Genomic DNA, 14,747 nt, shown 5'->3' with positions numbered 1-14,747 from the left:
TCCACACAGATCTGCCACAACTTACCTGCTGGAGTCCCATCAGGCTCTTCACGTACACAGCGACGGGTATAAGCAGCTCTACCAACAGAACACAGAAAACCCGTAATACTCTTTATCACAGAGCTTTAGATGCCTGCCTAAAAGTTTCCATTTGCCTTCAAAATAAGCACCTAGTTAAGTACTATGTGGTAACAAAGTTGGGTTCTTTGGAATCAAAACTGTGATGAGCTCTCAGACCTTTTCTAAAACATCAAAGTAATTTCCCTGTGCTGCAAACCTTTAGATATATCACATAATGAGGATGATTGGCACATCATGTGGCCTTATGTGGGCGATTGCTCAGTGTTTGGAGAATGGGCCTAATACAGCCAAGACTGAGCTTAAGCCCAGGTGGGTCAGTTAGCTTCACACAGAGAAAATCCTTCACAGCCACAAACTACACCCACAATTGCAGTCTCAGGACAAATTCAGTCAAATTAGCCACAAAGGAGCCTGGATAAGCAATGCCTATAGCTCTCCACAACTCATCATCGCTAATGGAAAAATAAGTCCGAGCACTCCTCTTACTGCTTACATCATCTCTCCGGGGTCCTGGCTACTCACATGCTATCTTTTAGACATGCTCTTCTCTAAAACATTACTACTTTATAACAGGATAAATACCCACATAGGAGCTTCCTCTCGGCACAGGTCCTGGACAACTTCTTTTTTTAAATTTTAGTATGTTAATTGAGCCCTTTCTCCTGAACTTCGAACCCAGTGGTGACCGTCCTCCAGGGCCTCCTCTCTTGGATGTTCTGGAACTCACAGGGCTCAGTTAAAACCCAGGCCATCCCTTTCTTCCCCCACCACCTTAGCCTCCTGCCCTGCCAGGGTCAAGAATGGTGAATCAAAGCCTGAAAGCTGGGAGTTTGATTCCTCTCTTTCCCTCACTACCTGCATCCATCTTCAAATGCTATAGATTTTCCACCTCAATACCATTTGCACCTCACCCTTCATCTTCACATCCCTTACCGTTGTGCCCCTTTAAGCCTCACTTTCTCCCCTTGGGTCACCACAAAAGTTTCCTGACTATTCTCTGCGATGTCATGCCCCTCTAATGTACCTCTCACTCATGCCAGAGTAATCTGAGGCAAAAATCTGATTTTGACACCCTTCTGTTTTGAAAAGTCCCAAGTGCCCTATTGAGTAGAGAATAAATCCCAGAGCTGGGCTCCTGGATTTTCACATTTCTCTCAAAATACCTGTAGTTCCCACACGCATTCACACACCATTCTCTCGAAATACCTTTAGTTCCCCACATGTATTCACACACCACCCGGCGCAAACTGCTTGTAGTCCTCTGTACTCACTACATCATTTCACACCTCCATGCTTTTCCTCATGCAGGGTCACTAACTAGAAAACTCTTCCCTAAAAAAAAACAAAACAAAAACAAAAAAACAACTCTTCCCTAATTCTGCCTGGGTGTTTTTACTCATCAGCTCGAATGTCACCTCTCTGACAAGGCATTCCTGAACTTCTTTCCTCGGTTTCCCTCCTGTGGAGCCATTATACTGGTAAAATTTTCTGACCCTGTGTTTCAGTTATTTTTTGCTACAAATCAACCCCCTTTCCACACAAAACATAGTGCTTTAAAACAACAACCATTTTATTAATTATAATGTTATCATTCTGCATGTGAACTGTTTCTGTTCTTTGTGATGTCAGCTGAGTCTGTGGTCACCTGGAAGATCTAAAATGGCTCACTCATGGCTGGCAGTTGGGGTTGACTGTTGTCTGGAACTCAGCCCCTTTTGCCTTCCTTGTTGCGACCTCTGGGGGTTTGGTCTTTTTACAGCATGGTGGCTGGATGCAGAGGGAGAGTGCCATTCTGCAGGGAGAGAGAAACTTCTGAGTGGAAAAAAAAGTTCTGCCCATCCTCTTCTACATTCCAGAATGCTGCTTCTACCATATTCTATTGGCCAAGGCAGTCACTGGGCAGGAAAAATAAATGCCAACTCTAAACGAGGAGTAGCATTCTCGAAACTGGGGAAGAATGACTTATTAGGGCTACATTCGGAGACTGGCTACCACACTCTGTTGGTTTGAATTCATTCTAGCCCTAAAATTCTGAAAGCCTCCTGAAGATAGGCACTATGTTTTAATCATCTCTTTACCCACAGTTCTTTGCATAGATCCTAGAACATGGTACTCAGAAGCTTAATACATATTTGTTGACTCTATCAATCCAGTCAAATCAGATTAAGTCAGCCCACAGTTTTTGAGCACCTATTCTGTGCTATTCTATTTTGTTGGGTGCTTTGCAGTTGATTTGTGCTCCAAGAGGTTATAAATTAGGACACCATTGTGCCAAAGGGACACGACACAAAAGGAGATGATTAATAGTTCAAGGCAATTAAAGACAAACCATGGCTGGGGTGGGGGGAGGCATCCATGATCGATTGCCATGCTAACTGTATGGGCACTAATCCTTATAGATCTTCAGAGGAGGCTGTATTCACTTCAGACAGAAGAGATTTTAGGTAGGAAGTGGGGTTGGAGATTTCAGGTTGTACTACAAAGCTGTGATCACCAAGACAGTGTAGTACTGGCACAAAAACAGACACAGATCAATGGAACAAAATAGAGAATCCAGAAATGGACCCCCAACTCTATGGTCAACTAATATTCAACAAAGCAGGAAAGACTATCCACTGGAAAAAGGACAGTCTCTTCAATAAATGGTGCTGGGAAAATTGGACATCCACATGCAGAAGAATGAAACTGGACCATTCTCTTATACCATACACAAAGATAAACTCAAAATGGATGAAAAATCTAAATGTGAGGCAAGAATCCATCAAAATCCTAGAGGCTAACACAGGAAATACCCTTTTTGAACTTGGCCACAGCAACTTCTTGCAAGATACATCTATGTTAGGCAAGGGAAACAAAAGCAAAAATGAATTATTGGGACCTAAGATAAAAAGCTTCTGCCCAGCAAAAGAAACAGTCAACAAAACTAAAAGACAACCTACAGAATGGGAAAAGATATTTGCAAATGACGTATCAGATAAAGGCTAGTATCCAAGATCTATAAAGAACTTCTTAAACTCAACAGCAAAGAAACAAACAATCCAATCATGAAATGGGCAAAAGACATGAACAGAAATCTCACAGAGGAAGACATACACATGGCCAACAAGCACATGAGAAAATGTTCCGCATCCCTTGCCATCAGGGAAATACAAATCAAAACCACAATGAGATACCACCTCACACCAGTGAGAATGGGGAAAATTAACAAGACAGGAAACAACAAATGTTGGAGAGGATGTGGAGAAAGGGGAACCCTCTTGCACTGTTGGTGGGAATGTGAACTGGTGCAGCCACTCTGGAAAACTGTGTGGAGGTTCCTCAAAGAGTTAAAAATAGATCTGCCCTATGACCCAGCAATTGCACTGCTGGGGATTTACCGCAAAGATACAGATGCAGTGAAACGGCAGGACACCTGCACCCTGATGTTTCTAGCAGCAATGTCCACAATAGCCAAACTGTGGAAGGAGCCTCGGTGTCCATCGAAAGATGAATGGATAAAGAAGCTGTGGTCTATGCACACAATGGGATATTCCTCAGCCGTTAGAAATGACGAATATCCACCATTTGCTTCGACATGGATGGAACTGGAGGGTATTATGCTGAGTGAAGTTAGTCAGAGAAGGACAAACATTAATGGTCTCACTCATTTGGGGAATATAAAAAATAGTGAAAGGGAATATAGGGGAAAGGATAGAAAATGAGTGGGAAATATCAGAGAGGGAGGCAGAACATGAGAGACTCCTAACTCTGGGAAACAAACAAGGGGTAGTGGAAGGGAGGTTGGCGGGGGGGATGGGGTGACTGGGTGACGGGCACTGAGGGGGGCTCTTGACAGGATGAGCAGTGGGTGTTATGCTATATGTTGGCAAATTGAACACCAATAAAAAATATACAAAAAGGGCAGCCTGGGTGGCTCAGCGGTTTAGCGCCTGCCTTCAGCCCGGGGCGTGATCCTGGAGACCAGGGATCGAGTCCCACGTCAGGCTCCCTGCATGGAGCCTGCTTCTCCCTCTGCCTGTGTCTCTGCCTCTCTGTCTCTGTCTCTGTCTCTCTCTCTCTCTGTCTCTCATGAATAAATAAATAAAATCTTTAAATATATATATATATATAAAAGAAAAAAGGAAGTGGGGTTGGATCTGAATCCAAATGTCAAGCTAGGACCTGGGATGGGAGACAACTATGATCACAGAAGCAATTATATAGAAATGGGATGACACAAGTTGTATTACTTATTGGGCCTACATACACTGGTAAATTTTTTTTAACAGAATCTTTGCTATAATCACACTCTAATAAGTAAATAAATAACATTGGTCAAACATGTGAGTTCTAAATAATTTTTTAAATAACTAAAAGAGAGGCTCAGTCACTTAAGCATCTACCTTCAGCTCAGGTCATGATCTCAGGGTCCTGGGATCAAGTCCCGCATCGGGCTACCTGCTCAGCAGGAAGCCTGCTTCTCCCTCTCCTTCTGCCTGCTGCTCCCCCCGCTTATGCTCTCTCTCCTCTGTCAAATGAACAAATAAAAATCTCTAAAATAAAATTAAACAAATAAATAAAACATACATGTCAGAAATTTTGCTCACTAAATGTCAATTTTCCCCTCCGTTTCTCAACCTCCTTGAGGTTGTTTTGGGGCAAAGTGCATATGAGTCCTGGTCCAAGGCAATGAAGAATAAATGGGAGGTCTCTGTGCTTCCTGGTTCCCTTCTGTGCACTTGGGAGTGAAGAATTCTGAGAAAATACAACTAAAAGGTGGAATTTAGCTAGTATTGGTAAGTTAAGCATTGTTAGAGAGCTGTGAAAGAGGGTCGCCTCACCTGCTTCTGACTTTGATGTGAGCAAAAAATGCATATTGTCTTCAACCATTGAGATTTTTAGGTTTGGTTTGTTGCTACAACACAGCTTTCCCTATCTTGACTATTACACCTAGTGTTTTCTATGAAGGAATTGAATGTCACAAAATAAAAATTTTTCATTCCCTATTTAAAGATAACAAGCACAGAAAACTTTTAAAATCTCCCTTTGACTTATCTACAATTGGGGGTTATGCCTTCTTGCCTAGGAGCTATTCTAATTAAATAGTCAGCATCTATAATCTCTTGTGTATATTGATTGGACTCACTTTGCAGTGCTGTGTAGAGCAATCTGCAATAACTAATCATGAGCAGTAGAAGGTGAGCAAGGAAAGACAAGAGTTTACTTGAAATAAACGGTTAATCCTCAAACCTTATTAAGTCATCTTCCCTAGCCAGACTTTTTAACATGGCTAATAACTAGTAGAAAATGACTCTCCCTTCTTCCTCTTTCCTGTTTCTCTTTCTAATGGGCCTACCAATTAAATGAGTGGTAACCAAAAGGTCAGTCACCTAAGGAAACAAGGGAGTCAGGAGCTAGAGAAATCTACAAGCTACACGACTGGAGTCTGAACCTTGGGTGGCAGCTTGACTTGGGCTATGTTTTGTTGCCCAAGACTGTTGTGGATGAGGTACTTTATTTCCTCTTTATTTCTATTTAGTCTATTTCTTCCATTTATTCTCTGGACTGAAGCAATGCCCAGCTGCATACTGGATTCTGGGTCCTCTTGAATTTCTTAGGCTATGCATTAAACCTGAGCCAAAGAATACCTACTCTTTGGGGTAAATTCCTCTGAAGTGAGCAGTGCTTGCATAAGGACCCTCCTGAGAGTGGTCCTACATCATTCAGGGAGCTAGATATATTAAAGGGTAACAGATTTGCCTCTTAATTATCTTCCCTGAAGAGAGAAAACCAAGAAAATAAATATCCCAACCCCTCTCCTCCTGCCCATCTCCTGCCAATGCCTCCCACTAGCTGAGCCTAACCAGGATCCAGAGGGCCAGGAGCCCATGGATGCAGTCCATACAAATCAGTCTCCCAGGGCTCAGAGTAAGATGGAAAAGGACAGAGAATAGTACTGGAGAAGCAAATGGAGAATATGTAGCACATTGAATAAGATGGAAAGGCGACTTTAGAGAAAATTTATATTTAACTAAACTAATCTCAGTCATCAACTTACACACACCAATACATACAATGAGTATATTGAAGTTTAGAGATCTTTGCTTTGTCTCTCAAGATACCAATTCTCTTCTCCCTCCACCCAAAATCAGAACAGTGAAGAAGTGAAGACCAGAAGAGCATTTGCCTCTTCAGAATACAATGCATGTGAGTGTTGGACATCTCATTAGTACCCAACCAAACAGGAACCACCACAAAACTTTCCTATGGCCTTTGTGCTAAAAAGATGCCCTTTTGTTGAATGAGCCAGAAGGCATTAGAGTTTCCCCACCTCTGATCACCAGCTGGAAGGAATTGTCTCTGGAAAGGAGAGTTCATGGCCTAGTCCCAAATACTCCACACTCTCAGTATCTGTGGGTCCCAACACCCCTATCAGGGGTATGACTCAAAGAGCACAAAAATACTGATGAAGATATCCTTTCTCCTGGCCCCAAAAGCTCATGTTCCTACCTCCTTTCAGGGTTAATTTTACCCAGATCATGCAACTCAGCCTGTCAGATCCCCTCAAATCTCTGCTACTTCCCCTGCCTGGAAGCTTTCAACATTCCCTTCATTCTCAGCTGCTTATGGCTCTCTACAGGCCTTTACCACTCATGCCTATTTCTCCGCCTTCCCTAGTATGCACTTGGCCAGCCTCAGCCTCACAGGGGTTACAGGATTCTGTGGATGAGGTCCTTCCTGTGACCCACTCTCTAAGTGCCCTCTTCTTCCATTGGTTTGCATTGGTTTCCTTCTTTCCCAGAGTACCCTCTGCCTCCTTCTCCTCAGGGATGCTATCATTCCAGTCCATATTCCAGTAGGGAATTCTATGCCTTTAGATCCCAAATACTTGTCAGGAATCATATCTCTGATGAGCAGCCCAAAAAAGTGCTTAATGTACCAAGACAACTCCTGTGGGGCTTCTTATGTTCCTAGTGGGATGGGATGAGAATGAGGAATGTTAGAGGATAATTAAAGAAAAAGAAACTAAAATCTCTTGCCTATATGAGATAGTATGTTTCAAAGATTTTATTTAACTCATTAATTAACGAGAAAACCAGTAAGATGTTACAAATGATTCAAAGGATAATTCAAAGAGCCATACGTATCTAGGTAGACAGTAAGGAATGTTAAAGTAAATGCACAAACTGATGCCAAATGAGTCAAAATAAGTTGCATTCCACTCAACACAACTCACTCTCATTTCTGTGGACAAGAATTGTGTGCATTATTACTAGTTTTCTGCAACTTACAGAGTAATAAAATGGCTCAAAATCAATGAAAGGTGGAGATAACCATGAATGGTGCTCCAAAAAGGACACTCAGTAAATGTGGTTTGGTTTTTTGTTAGTTAGTCTGGTTTTATTTGCCAATTTTAAGGTCTTTCACAATTTTTTCTGATAGGAGAAAGGCCTCTCTTCCTTTCCCATACCAATCTATAACCATTGTTAACTATTGGAAGCACTGTATATGAGGTGGAAATGGGTATTTTTGTTTGTGGAGACCAATACATGGGTCCTCCAAACCTCAATAAATGCTGTAGACCCAATGTATGGTTCCACTCCCCAAACTCATATGTTAAAATCCTAATGCCCAATGTGATGGTATTAGGAAGTGAGGCCTTTGGGAAGTGATTATATCATAAGAGTAGAGTCCCCATGAGAATTAGTGTCCTTATAAAAGACTGGAGAGCTTCCTTTACCCTTCAGCCATGTGGGAATGTAGTAAGAAGATGGCCAGTTGTGATGCAGAAGAGTGTTCTCACCAGAACCCAGTCATACTGGCAACCAGTTCTAGAACTACCAGCCTTTAGAACAGTGAGAAATAAATTTCTGTTGTTTATAAGCTACTGAGTTTATGTACTTTGTGATAGCAGCCAAACAGACTAAGACAACAAAGGGTGGAAGTCTCCTCCCTCTTAGAGCACTGTTATTCAGAGTGTGGTATGGCATCACCTGAGAGCTTGTTTAGAAATTCAGATTTTTGGCCTTTGTCTAAATCAGAATCTATATTTTAAAAGATCCTAGTCCTGGGTTCAGAGTGAGCAGAAAAAAAAAGATCCTAGACCTAAAGAAATTGAAAGACAGCCCATATTTATGGATCAGAAGACTTAATACTATGGAGATAGCAACATACCCCTGAATCATATACAGATACAATGCAATCACTATCAATAGTCTGCTGTGGGAAGGGACCTGTAGGCACCTGGGAAAACTGTTGTGCTCTATGGTAAAAAAAAAAAAAAAAAAAAAAAAGGCAGACCATGATTGAAGTTCATGTTGATGTCAAAACTACTGATGGTTATTTATTTTGTTTATTTTGTGTTAGTTTTACTAAAAAATGCAACAATCAGATTCGGAAGACCTCTTGGGCTCCGAACCAACAGGTCCACCAAATTCAGAAAAAGTTGATATAAATCATGACCTGAGAGGTGCAAATGACTTGAAAGAAATGGTCAGTAAATTGATTCCAGATGGCATCAGGAAAGACACAGAAAAATCTTGTCAGTCTTTTTATCCACTCTATGAAGTCTTTATTAGAAAAGTAAAAATGCTGAAGAAGCCTAACTTTGAATTGGGAAAGCTTATGGTGCTTCATGGTGAAGGTAGTAGTTCTGGAAAAGCTATTGGGGATGAAACTGGTGCCAAAGTTGAATAAGCTGATAGATATGAGCCACCAATCCAGGAATCTGTTGAAAATTCAGACATGCAATAGTGACAAATAAAAAACCTATTTGTGATGTTTTTTAAAAATAAGATAAAATGGCCAAAAGCAGTGTTAAAGAAAGAATCTTTAAAGCAGCAAGAAAACAAGTACGTACCAGGGAAACTCCATAAGGCTATCAGCTGATTTTTCAGTGAAAACTTTGCAAGCCAAGAGAAAGTGGCGTGATATACTCAAAGTTCTGAAAGAAAAAAAACCTGCAACCAAGAATACTCTATCTAGCAAGGCTATCATTCAGAACAAAGGGAGAGACAAAAAGCTTCCCAAACAAAAGTTAAAGGAATTCATCACCACTAAACAAGCCCTACAAGAAATATTAAAGAGGACTCTGTGAGTGGAAAGAAAAGACTTTAGGTAGGAGTAAGAAAAGTTGGAAGCCACAAAAGCACTTAAATGAGATATATCTCTAAAACTCAATGAAGGGATCCACAAAATAAAAGGATGTAAAATATGATACCATACATTTTAAACATGCTGGGGAGAAGAGTAAAGACTGGGTTCAAACTTAAACAACCATTAACCTGACATAGACTGCTATGCATAAGATGTTATATATAAACATAATGGTAACCACAAATAAAAAAACTGGTGATAGATATGTAAAAAAAGGAGAAAGGAATCCAAGCATATTACTAAAGAAAGCCAGAAAACCATGAGAGAGGAGAGCAAAAGAAGAAAGAAACAGAAGAACTGCAAAAACAACAATTAAAAAGGTAACAAAATAGGGGGTGCCTGGCTGGCTCAGTTGGTAGAGCATGTGACTCCTGATGTCAGGGTCATGAGTTTGAGTGCCACATTGGGGGTAGCGATAACTTACTAAATTATTTTTTTAAGTAACAAATAGTAATAAGTACATACCTGTCAACAATTACTTTGAATGTAAATGGACTAAATGCTTCAATCAAACAACATAGGGTGATGGAATGGATAATAAAGCAAATCCCATCTAGATGCTGCCTACAAGAGACTTGTGTCAGACCTAAAAACATATGCAGATTGAAAGTGAAGGGATGAAAAAGCATTTATTACACAAATGGAAGTGAAAAAAAGCCAAGATAGCAATACTTATATTTTTAAAAATATACTTTAAAACAAAAGACAAGAGACAAAGAAGGACACTATTTAGGGGCTCCTGGGTGACTCACTCAGTTAAGCATCTGATTCTTGATTTCAGCTCAGGTCATGATCTCAGGGTCCTGAGATCAAGCCCAGCTTCAGGCTAGTGCTCAGTAGGGAATATGCTTGAGATTCTCTCCCTCTCCACTGCCCCTCTGCTTTCCCCTTTCCTCTCAAAAAATAAATAAATGAATGAATAAATAAATCTTTTTTTTTAAAGGACAGTATTTAATCATAAAGGGAACAATCCAACAAGAAGATAAAGCAATTGTAAATATTTATGCACTCAACATTGGAGCACTCATTTAAATTTATAAGCTGCTAATAACAAACATAAAGGAAGTAATTGATAGTAACACTATAATTGTAGGGGACTTTAACACCCAACTTAAATCAATGGATAGATAATCCAAACAGAAAATCAACAAGGAAACATTGGCTTTGAATGACACATTGGGCCAGATGAATCTAACAGGTATATTCAGAACATTCCACCTTAAAAATAGCAGGATACACATTCTTTTCAAGTGCATATGGAACATTCTCCAGAATAGAAAACATGTTAGGTCACAAAATAAATCTCAATAAATTTAAAAAGATTGAAGTCATTCTGTGCATCCCTTCCAGCCACAATTCTATGAAACTAGAAATCAACCACAAGAAAAAATTTGGAAACACAAATACATGGATGTTAAATAGCATGGTACTAAACAATGAATGGGTCAACCAAGAAATTAGAGAGGAAATAAAAAACACATGGAGACAGATGAAAATGAAAACACAATGGCCCAAAATCTTTGGGATGCAGAAAAAGCTGTTCTAAAAGGGAAGTTTACAGCAATACAGGCCTATCTCAAGAAGTAAGAAAAATCTCAAATAAACAACCTAGTCTTACCTTAAAGGAGCTAGAAAAAGAAGAACAAACAAAACCCTCAAACCGTAGAAGAAAGGAAATAATAAAGATTAGAGCAGAATAAACAAAATAGAAACCAAAAAACCAGTAGAACAGATCAATAAAACCAGGAACTGGTTCTTGAAAAGATAAACAAAATTGATAAAACTTTAGTCAAACTCATAAAAAAGAGAGAGAGAGAGGACTAATATAAACAAAACCAGAAATGAAAGATGAAAAATAAAAACTGATACCACAGCACCACAGAAATACAAAAGTTTATAAGAGAATATTATGAAAAATTATATGCCAACAAGGTGGACAACCTAGAAGAAATGGATAAATTTCTAGAAACATATAACCTCCCAAAACTGAATTAGGAAGAAATAGAAAATCTGAACAGACCAATTACCAGCAATGAAATTGACTCAGTAATCAAAAATTCCCAAGAAACAAAAAAGTCCAAGACCAGACAACATCACAGGTAAATTCTACCAAACATTTAAAGAAGAGATAATTCTTCTCAAACTATTCCAAAAACTAGAAAAGGAAGGGAAAAAAGGAAGGAAATTCATTCTATGAGGCTAGCATTACTCTGATACCAAAACCAAATAAAGATACTACAAAAAAACAGAAGTGCAGACCAATATCTCTGATGAACATAAATGCAAAAATCCTCAAGAAAATATTATCAAACTTAATGCAACAATACATTTTTAAAAATCATTCACAGGACACCTGGGTGGCTCAGTCAGTTAAGTGTCCAACTCTTGGATTCCTCTCAGGTTATGATCTCATAGGTCATGGGATCAAGCCCTGCATCAGGCTCCCTCCTCAGCATGAAGTCTGCTTGAGATTCTCTCTCTCCCTCTCCTCTGCCCCACCCCTGAAAAATATAAATAAATGAATCTTTTTAAAATATCATTCACCATGACCAAGTGGGATTTATTCCTGGGATGCAAGGGTGGTTCAATATTCACAAATTAATCAATGTGATACATCATATTAGCAAGAGAAAGGATAAAAACATGTGATCATTTCAATGGATGGAGAAAAAGAATTTAATAAAGTACACAAACGATTCATGATAAAAGCCCTCAACAAAGGAGGCTTATTTTTTTTAAGATGTATTTATTTATTCAGAGACTGATAGAGGCAGAGACACAGGCAGAGGGGGAGAAGCAGTCTCCATGCCGGAAGCCTGACGCGGGACTCGATCTCGGGTCCCCAGGATCACACCCCGGGCTGCAGGCGGCGCTAAACCGCTGCGCCACCGGGGCTGCCTAACAAAGTAGGTTTAAGGGAACATACTTTAACATAATAAAGGCCATATATGAAAAACCCACAGCTAACATCATAATCAGTGTTGAAAAATTGAGAGCTTTTCCTCTAAGATCAGAAACAAGACAAAGATGTCCACTCTCACCAATTCAACATAGTACTGGGACTCCACCAAAAAAACTACTAGAACTGTTAATTAATTTAGTAAGGTCACAGGATACAAAATCAATATACAGAAATCTACTGCATTTCTATACACTAATAATGAAGTACCAGAAAGAGAAATAAAGAAACCAATCCCACTTACAACTGCACCAATAAGAATAAAATACCTAGAAATAATGTAATCAAGGAGATGAAAGCTGTGTGCTCTGAAAACTATAAAACACTGATGAAAGAAATCAGAGATGAGGGGCACCTGGAAGGCTCAGTTGATTAAGTATTCAACACTTGATTTCAGCTCAAATCTTGATCTCAGGGTCCTAAGGTCAAGCCCCATGTTGGGCTCCACTCTGGGTGTGGAAGTTACATAAAAAAGAAGAAAGAAATCAGAGATGACACAAACAAATGGAAAGATATTCCATGCCAATGGATTAGAAGGACAAATATTGTTAAAATGTCCATACTTCCCAAAACAATATACAGATTTAATACCATCCTTATCAAAATACCAACAGAATTTTTCACAGAACTAGAATAATCCTAAAATTTGTATAGAACCAAAAAAAAAAAAAAACCCTCAAATTGCCAAAGCAATCTTGAAATAGTTGAAATAGAAGAACATATCTGGAGGTATTATAATCCCAGATTTCAAGATATACTACAAAGCTCTTATAATCAAAATAGTATGGTAATTGGCACAAAAACAGACATATAGATCAATGAATAAGAAGAGAGAGCCCAGAAATAAACCCATGATTACATGGGCAATTAATCTTTGACAAAGGAAAAGAGTATATGCAAAGGGGAAAAGACAGTATCTTCAACAAATGGTGCTGAGAAGGGATGCCTGGGTGGCTCAGTGGTTGAGCGGCTGCCTTCGGCTCAGGGCATGATCCCAGAATCCCAGGATCGAGTCCCACATCGGACTCCCTGCATGGATCCTGCTTCTCCTCCCTCTGCCTTTGTCTCTGCCTCTCTCCCTGTGCCTCTCATGAATAAATAAATAAAACCTTAAAAAAAACAAATGGTGCTGGTCAGTTATATGCAAAAGAATGAAAGTGGACCACCTTTTTACACCATGCACAAAAATAAACTCAAAATGGATTAAAGACCTAAATGTGAGACCTGAAACCACAAAAATCCCAGAGAGGAGCACAAGCAATAATTTCTCTGACATTGGACATAGAAACATTTTTCTTGATATGTTGTTTAAGGCAAGGGAAAACAAGAACAAAAGCAAATTATTGGAACTACATCAAAATAAAAAGCAGAGCAAAGAAAACAATAAGCAAAACTAAAACACAACCTACTAAATGGGAGAAGATATTTGTAAATGACATGATAAAGGGATAGTATCCAAAATATATAAAGAACATATACAACTCAACACCACCACCCCCCCACACACATAATCCAATTAAGACATGAACAAAAGACATGGACAAACATTTTTCCAAAAAAGACATATAGATGGCCAATAGACATGAAAAGACATTCAACATTAGCGATCATCGGGTAAATGAAAATCAAAACCACGATGAGATACCATTTCACATCAGTGAGAATGGCTAAAATCAACAAGAAACAACAGGTGTTAGTGAGGATGTGGAAAAAGGAGAACCCTCTCGTACTGTTGGTGGGAATGCAAACTGGTGCAGCCACTCTGGAAAACTGTGGGCGACCACGAACTAGCTAGAGTAACTGAACCAAACCAGGCCCGGACTTTCGTCCCTCATTCACTCAAAAGGCTCGAGAGCCTAAAGGGTGAATAGTTGGTAGACGCTTGAGAAAGGGCTTGAGCAATGGTTCTCAGGGCTCGCTTGTACGCGATCGCCCACATAACACAATAGATACAGCTTATTCTGACCTGGTCATAAATGTAAATAAGGGTCTGTCTGTCCTTGCTGGTCTGTTTACCATACCTAATATTCCTTTGAAGTATGCACATCTGGAGCAACAAGCTTATCTATTTACCAAGGTCTTCTGGCACCCGTGAGTCTGTCTTGCATGTTGGGAAAGGGGAACTTTGGAGAGTTTCACGAACCTGCTAAAAATAAACACCTTCTTGGCTTTGTTTTGCTCATGCTATAAAATGTTGTAAAACCTTGAATAAAGCTGGCACTGCTTGGACATCATCCACTGTGTCCCTCCTGTCCCCATCTCTTTACTTTTCTTTTATTTTCCTCATCCCCTTATCCTCAGGACCCTGATCGTGTTGCCGCAGCGCGCGCAACAGAAAACAGTTTGGAGGTTCTTCCAAAAGTAACAAATATAACTACCCTTTGATCCAGCAATTGTACTACTAGGTTTTTACTCAAAGAATACAAAAATATTAATTCTAAGGGGTACATGCACCCTGATGTTTATAGCAACATTATCTACAATAGCCAAATTATAGAAACAGCCCATGTCCATTAATTGATGAGTGGATAAGGAAGATGTGGTATACATATACAGAAAACATTACTCAGCC

General features: G+C 39.6%; 1 long non-coding RNA gene across 1 annotated transcript; it reads right to left on the bottom strand.

The window, feature by feature from the left end:
- Positions 1–1,633: 1,633 nt before the first annotated feature.
- On the bottom strand, positions 1,634–7,891 carry LOC112655803 (uncharacterized). Its single transcript, XR_003133902.1, has 2 exons — positions 7,802–7,891; positions 1,634–1,873 (listed from the first exon to the last, which is right to left on the bottom strand). It is a non-coding gene; the product is annotated as an uncharacterized LOC112655803 (long non-coding RNA).
- Between the last annotated feature and the right edge of the window lie 6,856 nt (positions 7,892–14,747).

Source organism: Canis lupus, chromosome X (genome assembly GCF_003254725.2).
Source record: "Canis lupus dingo isolate Sandy chromosome X, ASM325472v2, whole genome shotgun sequence".
Classification (NCBI taxonomy): Eukaryota; Metazoa; Chordata; class Mammalia; order Carnivora; family Canidae; genus Canis; species Canis lupus.
Note: the sequence above shows the minus strand (reverse complement) of the source record. Positions and strands in the feature narration are given on the sequence as shown.